We start from the raw sequence: 15,228 nt of genomic DNA on the forward strand, positions 1-15,228 counted from the left end.
CTCAACCTTGTTTTGACCTCCTTTGGATGGGTTCAAGTCATAATTAGGGAGGTCACACCTCCCAATTCCTCCATAATTTGCACCTTGACTATTCAATAAAGAGCTCTGCAAATGTGCAAATGCATGCAGGGAACAAATCTGGCAATCACAGAGAAAATGGCTAAATAAAAGGCCATTATTTTTCAGCTAATAACTACAAGGCTACTATACAGCAAACGCTTTTCCCATATTCCCAGAGCCCCTATTCCTGGTTGTCTTGGTGAGTGCATAGCCAGGCAGCAGGCAGTGGTTTGGATGTGGAGGAGGTGGTGAGGAGATAAGCAGGTGTTTGTTCTTTGCAGTGCTAGTGTGTTTCAGTAGTGAGCCAACCCCCCCCCCAATCCCACCCCTTCCTCAATGATCACAGCCCGCATTCTGCAGCCACCTCCACTTGGCTGTTCCCCCTGTCTTTGATCAAAGCCCTCCCACACACACAAACACACACACACAGCTGCCCATGTGTGAGCTTCTGCCTCACTCCCCCCAAAACCCCTTAGATCACCCCCAGAGAGTCCTCAGGGTGGGATAGCTGTGTTTGTGCAGTTGGGTGCAATGGATTGAAAGAGAGAGAGAGAGAGAGAGAGAGAGATCGCCAAAAAGCTTGTGTGTGCAAGAGTGTGTTAGTGCTGGTAGCAACAACAGACTGAAAGCAAAGGAGTCCTTATGAAAGAAAGAGAGAGAGAGAGAGAGAGAGAGAGAGAGAGAGAGAGAGAGAGAGAGTTTAATGTTGTTTTGTGTACATGATTAAGCACACAGACTTTCAGATGTTTAGGCAGACCTTTTTAACACGCAAACAAACAAGACCACAAATGAAAGCCTACAAACTCACTGTCAGTAAACATATGTGAAATGTATAGACATATGGCGACACCTGTATACGCTTATTGTTCTGGAACGGCCCTCTGATATTTCACTTGAACTGACATTGTAACTGTTTCTCGGATACATTAAGCATGTCTGTTGGAAAAGTGCTGTCACTCAGCCAACAACATCAAATAATTGCTAACTCCAATAGGTTTTAAAGACCTATGGCACAAAATAATATATTACATTAATATATACTGCATGTTCAGAAATGTATATTCAATTAATATTAAAAAATATTATATTTCCCTTAATTTAAGAAAATTATTAATATCAATCAATCAAACTTTATTTATAAAGCACTTTAAAACCACTGAAGTGGACCAAAGTGCTGTACAGAAAAATAAAATAAAAATACATAAAATACATACTTTATCCAACGCAAATAAAACAAATCAAGAAGCATAAAACATAAGAAAAATAGCCATACCATAGAAACAATAAATAGAAGCATTTAAAAAAAAATACAGTGAAGAGGGATTCTGAAGGAATAATATTCCTTTAAAATTCTTATAGCATTTCTAAAGCATTTTAACAAATTAAGTCAGTTGTGCTGAACAGTTGGTTTTTCTCCTCTCTAGGCCTCACAGCCTTGGTCAGTGAGCAGGGCCGTCGATAGTGGGGCAAAATTCTATAATTATCGTGTTAATTTTTTTGTCCAATTTAGAGATTTTTGCGATTTCGAGGTGGGACGTGCTAAAATTGTCCTTATTCTCCTTCAAAGAGAATGAAGGAGACAGGATAAAACTCACTGCAGGAAATCTGCATAAGGATGATGATTGTAGAGGTTCACTGAGATGAAGGATGATAAATGAATTTCACTGATTCATCAGTCACAAAAATCTCTAAATAGGATAAAAAATGTAACATGATAATTCTGATACATTATGATTCAAACATGAAAAAGCATCAGTGGGCCATACAGTAAGACAAAATGCACATATCACGAGCCTGTCATGAAAACATGGCTATTTTCTTTACATCTCATGGTTGTTGTCACAGCTCACTTATGGTTGAGATCAAAGCAGGGCATACAGAAAACTGCCCAAGCAACCATCAGAGAGAAAGACAAAAGAGGAATGACACATGGTCAGTCATGTCTGCACCCTCTGCAATATACAATACGCCATGCCAATGAGATTCCTCACACAGGACTGATTTCCACAAACGCCTTGTGTTTTGCCACAATAGTGGTTGTGCATGCAGGATATAAGAATTTCACATGAATGCAAACTGGCTGTGTTGGTTTTTAGGCATCGCCTTTGTGCTTCTCAGAAGCGATCAGATGTTTTTAATGAAACAAGGCTCACAAGAAATAGCCTTCAGCTGTTCTGCCTTTACAAACAGAGTTTTACAATAAAAAAAAAAAATCTATATATTTTTTTTCAATTTAAAGCGTAATGTGGAACAATTACAGGGTCTAAAATCCAGTCTAAACTGCAAAACTAAAATAAGCGAAGTTAATACTTGCACTTAAAAAATTATTGCACATCAATAAATCTGACACTGAGAGTTTACCTAGCCATATTTCCATTATTAGATCTGAAGGTAATAAAACGGGCAAAGCATGTTATTTTAATTTACTACCAAGCATTTACATATAAACAATGACACAAAGAACAGTACAATGTGAGCCTTTTCCATGAAGATGGAAAGCGTATTCATCCATAATGCATGATGTGACGTTAGCTGGTTGCTCATTCCTTCCAAATGTTTCATGTGGTTCTCCTGATTCTCTTCAAGTGCTGATACCAGACAGAGAGACAGAAACTCGTGAAACTCTAATCCCCCTGCCTGTTTATGTAAGCTCCTGCCAGTGCTGTTAAACAGCCTCTTATTTTTGGTTCAACCTGTGGAGAGGCCAAAAACTATTCAGCTGGTCTGAGAAAGAGTGTGTGTTTGTGTGGCCATGTGATTATATGAGAGGGTTGGAAGAGGAAAAGAAGCTAACAAACACTAAAACATTTTATTCTGCTTTTTGCTATTTTGCCATCTGCTACTATGTTGAAATGCTCCTCGTTTTATAATGTCTGATGATACTATAAATAAAACCACAATAATTGTATTAATTTGCTGCGGTTAACACACAATAGCATCTATTGCATGTTCGTTTGTGGGCCATTCTCTGCTTCACAGTAAACAATTTGTTGTATGAGATGGCATGTGATAGTTTTAATGCATATAACCGCAATTGCTACGTGTTTGGCTTTACTCAGGACTGTTTCTACCTCAGTTTCAACAAGTTCACTTTGATTTTAGACAGAGGTGTAAAGAGTAGCCTACTGAAAAACATACTGAAAGTGTTAGTTCACCCAAAAATGAAAATTATCCCATAATTTACTCACCCTCAAGCCATCCTAGGTGTATATGACTTTCTTCTTTCAGCCAAACACAATCCGAGTTGTATTTGAAAATAATCCTGGTTCTTCCAAGTGTTATATAATGTTACTTTGAAGCCCAAAAAAAGTGCATTCATCCATCATAAAAGTAATCCATACAGCTCCAGGGGGTTAATGAAGGCCTTCTAAAGTGGAGTAATGCGTTTTTGTAAGAAAAATATCTATATTAATAACTTCATATACTCACTGGCTTCCTGTAACGGCCGTACGAGAGTCTAGTTCCGGCGGAAGAGCGAACTCTTACTGACGCATGACGTATTGACGAACGCAGAAGTGCTGATGATAGAAAACACCAGTCACGAATTAGTAGTCTAAAACAATAATTTTTAAAGGGGAATGTTGGAGGAGCTTAAGTTTCTTGCCCAGCCCTATTTGTTTGAGGTCTACTCTCACCAAAGCTTACGCTACTCCTAGTCCTACCTCATTCGCCGGAACTCAACTCTCTTGTGAATGCGCGGACTGACGTTACCGGAAGCTAGTGATTACAGTTTAATAAAGTTATAATTATGGATTTTTTTTTTTACAAAACTGCATTGCTTCGCTTCAGAAGGCCTTTATTCCTCCCTTTATGAAGGATGAATGTGCTTTTTTGGGCTCCAAAAAACAAGATATCATTTACTCCCATCATGAAGCTTGGAGGAGCCAGGATATTTTTTATAACTCTGATTGTGTTTGGCTGAAAGAAGAAAGTCCTAGGATGTCTTGAGGGTGAGTAAATTATGGGACAATTTTCATTTTTGGGTGAACTAACCCTTTCAGTAAAAGTAGAAATAGCCCGCCTTACAGCGAAATTGACTCCGAAGTTACCAATTGAGCCATCACATCAGAACATGGCAGAAGTTCATACTAATTGCTATAGGCCTAACTAACTAAAAACAGCAACATTTTTCAAAAGCGTGACAGTAGAATGACATTTTCACTAGCTACTTTTCCAGTAAGCTACTTTATCCAAAGACTATCGCTAAAACATGACCAAACGCTGCATTGCTGTTTTCTGAGGGAACAATCAAACACACTTACCTAAACAGTCCTTTCTCTAACTCTCTTATAGGTAGCCTGCAAAAAACAGATTCATTCTAGTGTATCCATTTGTCCTAACTGGTCTCTTTCATATATAGCGCCGTAATGGCTCTTTCATATAACATCGTAAAGTCCATTGTAGACTAACTGTGTAGCATTGTTTATTCAGACTGTTCATGTAAATAAACAGATTCACAAATACGATTCACCAATTGGCGTCCCATGACTGCATATATGTGCAAATTAGGGTGGTGTTGGTGTTGTATTTAAATTTGTAAAATTGATACTGTCATCCTAACTGAGATAAGCTAAATACTTTCAGTAGCTTGACAGTATTTAAAGTCACACTTCAAATCATGGTTAGCTTGTAGCTTGACAAGCTACAATTTCAAAGTAGCGTCCCGAACATTGGTTATAACCACACACACGCACCCCTCCATTGTCTCATCAAGTCTATGTCTCCTGATTTAAGTTTTGAGAGAGACATTACAGATAACAAAACAAAGTGCTGTGGAGTATGCTATGCAGTGATGGGATTTCAAGGTATTCAAAAGCTATAATGCAGTCAGCACTCAAAAAGCTTCACGGCTGATAGGAGACCAGAAGCCGGCTTTTGGACTGAATCACATGACATCTGCAACCTCTGAGTCCTGTAAATCGAGCAGACAGCATCGGGACAGTCAGTTCACTGCAAATACATCAGAAAAACAGTGTAAAACTGTGAGATATACTGCTAATGGGAGAAAGGCAAATGGATGAAAAACATGGAGATGGAAAAAGATGGAAAGTGGGAGATGAAATGTGAGGCTTGTGACACGGAAGAATGTAAGGCTTTCCCAGAGCACAGGGAATGGTAACAGCATCTATAAATTTACTAACATTTCTCATGGGCAGATATATCAGATGTTCTAAACTATCTCTACACAAAAACACACACACACACACACACATACACACTGACATAGTCTAATGACATTTAATGCACATTCTACTGTGCTGATGAAACAGCTTGGAATGGGACAGTATATTTTTAGGAAAGAAATCTCAAATGGAAAACTATAGGAGAACTATCTGAAAAATCAAAGATCTTAAAAAAAAGATATATATATAAAAAAAGAAAATATGAAAACTATCAAAGTACATTTGTGATTATCTGATACAATGTGTGAGCATTTTTAAACAGTGAAATCCATTAAACAAAATAGCTTCAAGTTAACCAATAAAGCTCACAATTAACATTAATATAATAAATTGCAAACAAAATCTTAGTGCTAACTAACTTTATGTACAGCTTTACAAGTTGCAGGTTCACAGAATGGCTAAAAAGTGCACAGAAAATGTTTCCTATATGGACAATGTCAGTAACCAGACAAAATCTGAGAAGAAAGTGGTCATGTCAAGTCCAAGTTCAAGGCCAGGACCTATACTAACTACTTACCAAGCTTTTAGCTCATTGGTCACATGGTTCTGAGAGCAGGTATGTCACCTACAAACACCTACAACCATCTGTATATTAATGCCCAAATATCCAAGACTTAACTAGAATAGCTTTGGATAATCATGTCTAAAATAAAATAAATGTATGATTTTTTTATTTATTTTTCTAATGCATTTTTTCTTTTAAATAATTAAATAACTCAAACTTAAATAAAACAAATATTTCATTCAACAATTTTAATTTCATTCATAAATTTGATTTATTCTATGGACATTTTTATATTTAACATCATATATTTTATTTGATATATTTAACCAAAGTGGCCTTCTGTATTCTACAGGGTTGTCCCATTGACAGACATGCAATATCCTCACTGTGTGTGGTCATTCTGTGTGGTTATATTAGTCATTATAACAGATGCAAAGTTTTTCCCTCTCTATGTTGTTTTTTAAATTGTTAGCATAAACTGCTTCATTGGAATATGCATCAAACAACGAACACATAGGAAAGAGACTGATAGGTAATTCAAATGAAACATCATCTATAAAATAAATATTACTCTTAAATCTCAAGACATTATACCCCAAACTCTTCCTTCATCTCATCATCAGTCCTTCTCCTTTCCTTCCTATGTTTCTTCTGGCATTCTCACATGCTTGCCTCTAAATCAGGAAAAAATCTGCAAGAAACAAGCAACTGTATTAACAGATGGACAGAGTCAATAAAACACACACAAATCGTGTCTCTGACACATCTGTTCCCCAGCATTAGAGTAATTTCCTCGCTGAAGAGACCTGGGACAGCAGTGATGGAATGGGGGGGGGGGGGGGGGGGAGGGGGACATTGGGCTCGCCCCTGAGACCTCTCATCTTTCAGTGGGAGTAAGTAACTCGGCTAATCCCTCTTGGACGTTCTTGATGAACGAGCATCATTTGCATGATCACAACCGGCCCTTCATTGTTCAAGGGGGTTGTTCTGGACACATAGAAAGTCTCCTTGTCGTATTTTTTATGACACATTTGGCACAGGGCTTTGTTTACTTTATTAAGGTTCTATTTCATAGCATGCCACCCCAGATGCTTTGTGTCCATTTTAAGCTAAAACAACACAATAAATAAGACGACACAAACTCTGAACCGTAAAACACACATATTGTTCTCTTTCACTACACTCACTCTGACAGTAAAGACATTAATGTGACACAGACCCCACACCAGCAGCTGAACTGGAACTATGGCTGACCTCAGCAACACAGTTAGCTTACAATCCATACTGGAACCCTGCATGGCAGAGCGGCTCAAAGCAAGGAATTTCCCATGATTCAAACACTCCCATCGAATTACTGCAGCTCTCTTCAGTCCTGTGAGTCATTACTGGCTTTTCTACTGAAAACTTTTGTGCTATTAAATGCATATTAATAAACCTCATTGGGACATGATCTCAAAGCACTGGTGGTACCATGCTGATAAAAGCTGATGCTGTCTTTGGAAAAGGCACAAAACAAACAAGCTGAATTACACCCCATTGTTTTGACCCATGCATGTACTATACCAAAATTCCACTAAATTGGCCAAATGTCCTAATATTTATAATAATACAGGACAGTGTTATTCTGGATGTTCATTTCCAGAATATGCACATACAAAAAGAACACACAGGTGTATCTACTAAGTTAATAAAATAAATAAATGAAATAGAAAATTAAAACAATACATAATACATTTTAATGTAATATTAATATAATAAAATTAAATAGAAATTCTAAGATAAGTGTTAAAAATAAATGTTATGTATTTGTATACTTTATTACTTTTTCATTTAATCAATTTATATTATTATATTAATATTATCATCCAATATTGTTATATTATATTTAATTTTATTGCAGTTTTATTGTATTTATTGCAGATACACCTGCAAACTGACACCCGTTGAGTTCATGTGGAGCATATACAGTCTAAATCAAATGGACTGATTCCATTTGTTCTTCCGTTCCTTTATTCATAGTTGCTTCTGATGTGCATACGTGCTTTCACTTGATAATCCATTGATTCTGCTCCTTTCACAACAAACATAACCACGTTTGTAATACACGGTTTCCACAAAAGCTGGTGAATGACAACAGAAATATTACTGAAGTAAGAGGGATTTAATCATTCTCTGGTCCTCCACTGTGTAGTCTGCAGGAGTGGCCTTTAGACAAACAGTCACCACATGCTTAACTTTCAAATAAGCCATTATAGATCAAAGGCCATGAATGTGATTAGAGCGTGGACGCTCTCTCTCTCTCTCTCTCTCTATCTCTCCCTCTGTCTGTGTGTTTAAAGAGGCCATTTCTGTACAATAATCCTCGCCTTCACCTGCTTTTTTCCCTCACAAAGTTATTAGAACAAAATACATCATGCAAGATACAAGCTGACAGACCGACAAAAAAATCTTTGTGAAGCGAAATAGCAAAACATCAAACAGATTTAATCAGAAGAGGTCGATAAGCATCCAGCCTCGGTTAATTCTCAACAAATTATCTAATCCAGATGTTGCACTTTGAGTGTAAACACAGTACCCTGCAGAATCATAAAACAAATAAGCATGAAAAGGGTTTAGAGTTTCAAACAGAGCCTAACCCGGCTCGAGACCTTTCCACTGCAAACCCCACCACCCTCCCTCCTGGCTTGGCCTTTTTCAAACAGGAAAATGTAAATATGGTAATATTTAGCACGTGTTCTAAAACAGATCGGTTTTCTCAAGCAGGGAGAAAAAAAAAAGGAAAAACAGGCCCACACACGATCCCAGGCCTCCCCACATTTACTGTGTGTTCCTGTTTAGTTCTGCAGGGATGTGCTTTGCGGCTTGATTCTGTTTGCAAACCGTCCCGCCCAGATCTTCCACGCTCCAAAACCTCATCTGGGCCAGTGAAAGTGTCTAATGCCACAACAAACTTAACAATAGAAAAACACCACACCAACAGGTCTACTAATCTACTCATGCAAAAGGATAATGTTTCCAAAGACTAGGGAGGGGAGAGAGAGAGAAAGAGAGTGAGAGCGAGAGAAAGAAAGGGAGGAGTGAAAAGTGAAACACTCAAGACATATGGATGTGTTTAAGGACCACCAAGGAAGGGAAACTTGTGCATTTTCGCATAAACCCAGATAAACTCCAAATATGTAATTACACGGGGTTTAGGGCTTGTCTGTTGACAATTCATTCAGGAATCTTATGGCTTTTAGTGTACAGAGACTCTGCTCTGTGATGGAGTCGGTGCCTGATCTACATTCTATGCTTGATCACTTACAGCCAAGGAGCGAGTGAGAGAGAGAGAGAGAGAGAGAGCAAGAGACCACTCCTGTTTGGCAGAGCAAGAAGAAAGGAGTGAGAGGAATGGCTGAAAGTACATAAAAAGAAAAGAGGAAAAACGAGGACCCCCATAAAATACCTGCAGCACGTTTTAAAACTTTCATCGCTTCTAGTATTTATAGTGCTTCGATTCCATGTCAGTGTTTGTAGCCAATTTGTTGTGTTCCAATAAATAGACTGGCCTATTTATCAGCAGACCACATGGCAGCCATTTATGGCGGCTAATGAGAGGCAGATGTGCCGTGTGTATATTTTCACATGCAGGTTTGACGCGCTGACAGCCCCGGACAGATAGCTGAGATGTACGGCCTCGGCCCTGACTTCCGTATCAGCTGCACACAGCCACCGTGATTTCCACTTCGTCCCTTGCACAATGACTGATGATCGTATTAATATGTTCATTCCAGACCATTTGGTCCGTGGACACTGGAAAGATTTTCTTTGGCAGGCATGACGAGCGTACGCAGCCTAAACAACTTCAAAGCATCTTCGCTCTAGAGAGGGAGGATCGTGTAATCTCATACACATCTGTGCTATCAAACTGTGATGTAACATGAATCATAATTTGGAGGGACTTGGCCTGGCTCTCCCTCACACGTCTTGAGAAAAGTGCATTCATGCACCACAATCTATGTATGTGTGTGTGTGTGTGTGTGTGTGTGTGTGTTGCCAATTACCCCGGCTATAAATACAAGAGCCCCATCCGTCACCGAGTCTTTGGGTGGCTGTTGCACCACCCTAATTGGTTTCAGATGGTCCCCCAGATTTCTCTGCTTGCAACAGCGCCGTCACACAGCCTGTGTGTGAGAGAAAAGCCGCAGGGCAGAGCGAACAAGGGAGGAAAAAAAGATGAGTGACAGTTCAGAAGTAAATATGGGTAGAGGACAGGAATAAACAAGGAGACTTTCGAAGTTCCTCTTCCTTTCTTCTCCAGATCCTCTGTGAGCCAGATCCACAGGGGTGGGACAAACAGAGGATTATACATGTTTTAGGCTCAACTATAAATGTTCTGTTTCCTATTTTGCAAAAGTTGTTTTATGTGATTATGTTTATAAATGGTAAATCCCTTCCTTGAAGAGAAGGGCTTGTTGAATGTTACGCATCAGCCAATACAAATTGTCTCTAGGGCGAGCTTAGCATCACAGGGTCCTTTTATTAGGACCAGAGAAATAACAGGGTAAAGAGACGTTCAGCTCACTGCTGGAGCTGCAGTACGTGCAGGTGGGGCTTTATCTGAAATAAACAAAGGCATGAAAGATCTTACTTGTTTCTGGCACCAGGGCTAAGCAAAAATAAGAGGTGAATAATTGACTCCCTTTCGATTCATGAGTGTGAACTTGAACTGAATTGCCGCACAATACACTGGAAGGTGAATTAAAAATTTGACTGGAAGTGGGATTTATTTAACTGATAAAATAAAAAAAAGTTACAAAAAAAAATACAGAAACAGATAATCCATTCTGGAAAATATATTGTTATTGCACCCTGGTCTGTGTGTCCGTCTATTTATCTATAAACCTTACATTTTCAAGGCTTTTAAAATATTTTAAAAGCTTTTAAAGAAGTTTTGACTACTAGCAATTGTAATAAAATACAGTTACATGATTTTTTGAACTTCAGTTCATTTTAAATCTATTTACTCACATTTTAGAATTTACATTTAAATTCGAATTGCAATTTTGGATCTTGTTTGCTACCTCAATTCAAATTCAATACAAATTCAGAAACTTCTCCATTCTCAGATCAATTTTGAATATTGCATGCCTTCTGAGATGAGACATTATAACTAATAACAAAAAAAATGATCAAAAATGTAAACAATAATTAGAATCTTGATAATCAAATCATCTATCATTATAGATGTGCCACTTTGTTTTCCTTTGACGTTGAGCATTAGTCTTGTGAAGACAGTGTTGCAATGCATCAAATTGTGTGGCTTCTGATTCCCTGGATTAACACCTTCTTTACAAGCTAAAGATGTCAAACTCTGCGTGTGGTCATGCCACACACCCTGGGGACATCTGATCAATTGACATCTATTAACACTAAATTAGTATTGATCACGAAGCTGGAGGACGCAGATCCTCTGACAGCTGGCCAGAGCAAACACTGAAAGTAGCCTACACAAATGACTTTCAACTGATGTGGAATACAGACAGCATGTGAGATAGATTGAACAGAGAAGGAGCTGAATTAACTGAATATCCAGATATAAACCCAAATGTCAAAACTTATTTGTTTGATTGGAAGTTAATGTTAGTTGATTATTTAACAGTTTATGTGACAATGAATGAATGAATGAATGAATGCATGTGGGTTTGTTATATTCTTATTTAGCCTACATATAGTAATGTTTAACAAATTGTAGCTAAAAAAAATAATAAAAAATACACAATACTGATAAATATAAATAATCTTGGAGTCTATCCAGACAACATGCCTTTAGAAAGAGCCATCAGTCCAGTTATACTTGACTGCACATTTGCGTCAGGTGAGCGAATACAGATCACAATAGAATGGACTTTTGGGCGAACTCCATATGCCAATTAAAGCCATTTGACATCAGGCAGCCTCGTACCCCGGAGCCCTAAACGGCAATAAATCCATTAAATCCCGCTCATTAGAGCACTAGGCTCATTAAGTCCGAGCGGGAGAGGGAGGAGCAGCGCGTGAGGAACTGCATGCGCACCGACACACAGTCATTAAAGCAAGCTGAGATAATTACGGACGCCTGTTGTTAGCTAATCAAACCATGAACATCAACACCGACGCTCTTTGGTTATAGGCTACTACTGTGGCTATACTAAACTGAGCAATATAGCCTATACACCATTTTACATGCGCCAAACATTACAATTTCCTTAAAAGAAAAACACTAAATTAGAAACGATTTAGACGTAGACGAGATTCCTCAGTCATGATTCATCAGGCGTTGTTAAAGGGCCGTTGGAAACCTGCATGATTGACATTATTCTATGGAAGTATAGGACACAAGATTTTTTCCCCAACAATGTCTTCATTGATTTTAACATTAACATTAATGCATATAGCTAATAATAATAATAATATTAATAATAATACAATTAAATTAAAAGGGAGGCAATTTCAATGGTACATTAATATCATGATGTGATGCATGCTAAGCCAGGTTACACAAAAAAATTACTATTTGGTTCAGCTTCCTTCAAAAATCCAAAGGGATTCCATACTTTGAAAAACTTCCCTTAACAATATAGGCTATGAGTTTCTCCAAAGCCAAACAAGACTGTAACCATTGTTTAAATTTTTTGTGTTTTTCAATTGACGAGCGACTTCAAGTTTAGCTTGTAATAAACAGAAGATCAGCATTTTCTTACCCGAGTTAAAGTGCAAGTTACAGGGAAAATATTTCATATACAAAGTTTATGACATTTTGTTTTAACGCCAGTGCTAAAAAGTCTACAATCTTTTCCCCAAAAAGTTTAACTTGGGGACACTTCCAGAAGCAATGATATAAAGTTACTATCGCTTGGTTGCATTTTATACATTGAATGGGAATGTTGGGATTAAATTTATGTAGCAATTTATGAATACTTTCATAATCCACTCATAATCCACTTGTAAGAACTTTAAACCTTGTCTGTGTTTGGGCCTTTAAGCAGATGCTCATTCATCTTCTGTTATATTCTCACTTATATCTTGACAGGTCACAAGATATTTTTAAACTTTGCACCCTATTGGCTTTTATGGTAGCCTATATGGCTAAAAAGCACTAAATTGATAGAAATGGAACATTATATAAATGATCTAAAAGATCAGTCAGTCCGGCTGTAACTCTAACTTTCAATTATAGAGTCCATTAAAATGTATGGCAATATTCATAAAGCATTGTGACATTTAGAATAGTGCAAGCTGAATCTTATTAAGCACGCTTCACACTATATTCTTTATGAGGGGTTAATGCTCTTTCTCAGCCATTCAAATTAAACAGTGTTGATGCTGCTGGTGGAATGGAGAATCATTCTGTAGAGCAAAAAAAAAGAAAGTGGAGTAGAGAATTGAGAGAGAGGGATTGGGATGAGAAGGAGAGAAAGGAAAGAAAGAGAGAGCAATGGAAGGAAGAGAGGTGGCTGCAGGTTAAGGAGAGCCGAGCGTTTGAAGTGTGAGCTCTCATCTGGATGAGCATGTGCTAAACCTTTGCAAACCCGTATCGCACAAGATCAAATATTTATATATGCTATTGTCTAATGGAGAGCTCTGCGGCGAGTGCCTTAATTTGTTTTCCTCTGCCACAAATTAATTCCGTCCTCATCATCAGTGTCCTGCGAGGTGACTGCGATTATCTCAGCTCTATCATTGGACGGCTGATCAAGCATGCTCTCCAGACATTTTAATGGTCAAACTCCACTTTACAATTACTTCTCATCTGATACGCACATTTCCATAGATTAAAGGTGAGGCAGAAACACTTGAGGGAGATGCAACTAGCTCTCTCTCAGTTCTCCCTCCTCTACATTTCTCTACTTACTCTGTTTTCCTTTTTTCTCTCCTCCATCAACTCCCCCTCTCCCTTCTTAACATTGCCATAATGAAGAGGCAGATTAAAGGAACATCTACATAAGAGCTTATCAACCCAAGAGCTTCACAATTGCAACCATAAGTACATATATTTTCTCTATACGATGTAATGTACGGTTAAAAAGCCAGTCATCAGAGGGATAGAAAGGAAGCGAGCAGTGCACACGGCATCATGGACGTCACTTAGTGTAAACAGATGTAAAGCAGAAATGTGCTAGTAAATGTTTGGCCCCTCCGCAGCAATACAGACTGAGTGTTAGAGCCTGATTGTGCTGCTATTACAGGCAAATGACAGCACTTCCATTCTATCACTGAGCCCATAATAATCAAAGTCATTGATGACACTGAGAGAAAGAGAGAGAAGGGCCAGAGTCAGGGGCTCTCAGGCACTTCTGCTGTCACCTCTATCATGTTGTCATAAGTGGATCAGAGGTTGACCGTGATGAACCTGAACGCAAAGGAGTCACTGGAACTCACTGATCAAATGCAATAGAAAGAAAGATTGGTCTTTCATCTTGATTCAAGAAAATCAAGTCAACAACTGCCTCGCTTCAAACCAACAAACCCCCTCCAATTTCAGGCCAGGGGACACAAACGTTAAAGTACAAGACATTATCTGAGCAAGCTGTAGTCAGAAAAATTATTTTGTTTGAGGGAAACTGAAATTACAAATTAATTTAGTCTATTAACTTCAATGAGGATGCAGCATGAGCCATTGTGAGGCAGGGTTGAGCCAGTCAGAATTTAACTGAGAAAGCATTTCAATGACAATTCAACAAATTTGAATTGAGGAAGGAAAAAGAATGCCGAATTCCAGTTTAAATTGGTAAGGAAATATAATACAGTGAATTATTTTTGTGCAGGGTGCCACTTCATATCCCAGAATTCATCTTCAACTTCAAATTCGAACTTATTAATTAAAGAGAGCCAGTTCTTCAATTCTGAATTTTGCCCAACCCTGTTGTGAGAGTTTAACGCTCTAATTCTAAACACTAATTCGTTTTCCAACTTAAATCTAAATGGAGAGATCTCCACTGATAGTCTAATTCAGTCCAGTTCTAGGTATAATCCTCACTGTGGGAAAGTGGTTCCAGTAGTAATAGCAGTGGGTTGTGCAGATCCATCAGGTCAGATATGCAGCCTCTTAGTAAAGCTCTTAGCAGTTGTTATATTTCTCAGCAAGACAGGGAAAAGAAACAGTCTGTAACTAAGCTCTTTAAAACATTAACTTAACGTATGATGTAACTGAACGTAATCTAATTTTCTCTAACTCAATTTTCATGTATCTGCACCAAATCTGCAACAGAGTGAAACTCAATTTGTTCCGAAAATTCGGAGGGAGAGATATCTTAGAATAATGTTTACAAAGTCACCCCAAACTGAAAGGCTAAAAGCCTGACAAAGACAGCGTGTGTTGTCCTCGACCGTTACAGCAGGAAGGTGTGGCTCAGTTTGTGGAGTTTATTTGAGCTGACTGACAGACACGAGGCCAGATTACACAGCTTTCATTGTGGCGCAAACATCTTCATCAGTGTGAAGCGGGTTCAGGCTGTTAGT

The sequence above is a fragment of the Abramis brama genome (assembly GCF_963993115.1).
Source record: "Abramis brama genome assembly, chromosome: 16".
NCBI classification, from domain to species: domain Eukaryota; kingdom Metazoa; phylum Chordata; class Actinopteri; order Cypriniformes; family Leuciscidae; genus Abramis; species Abramis brama.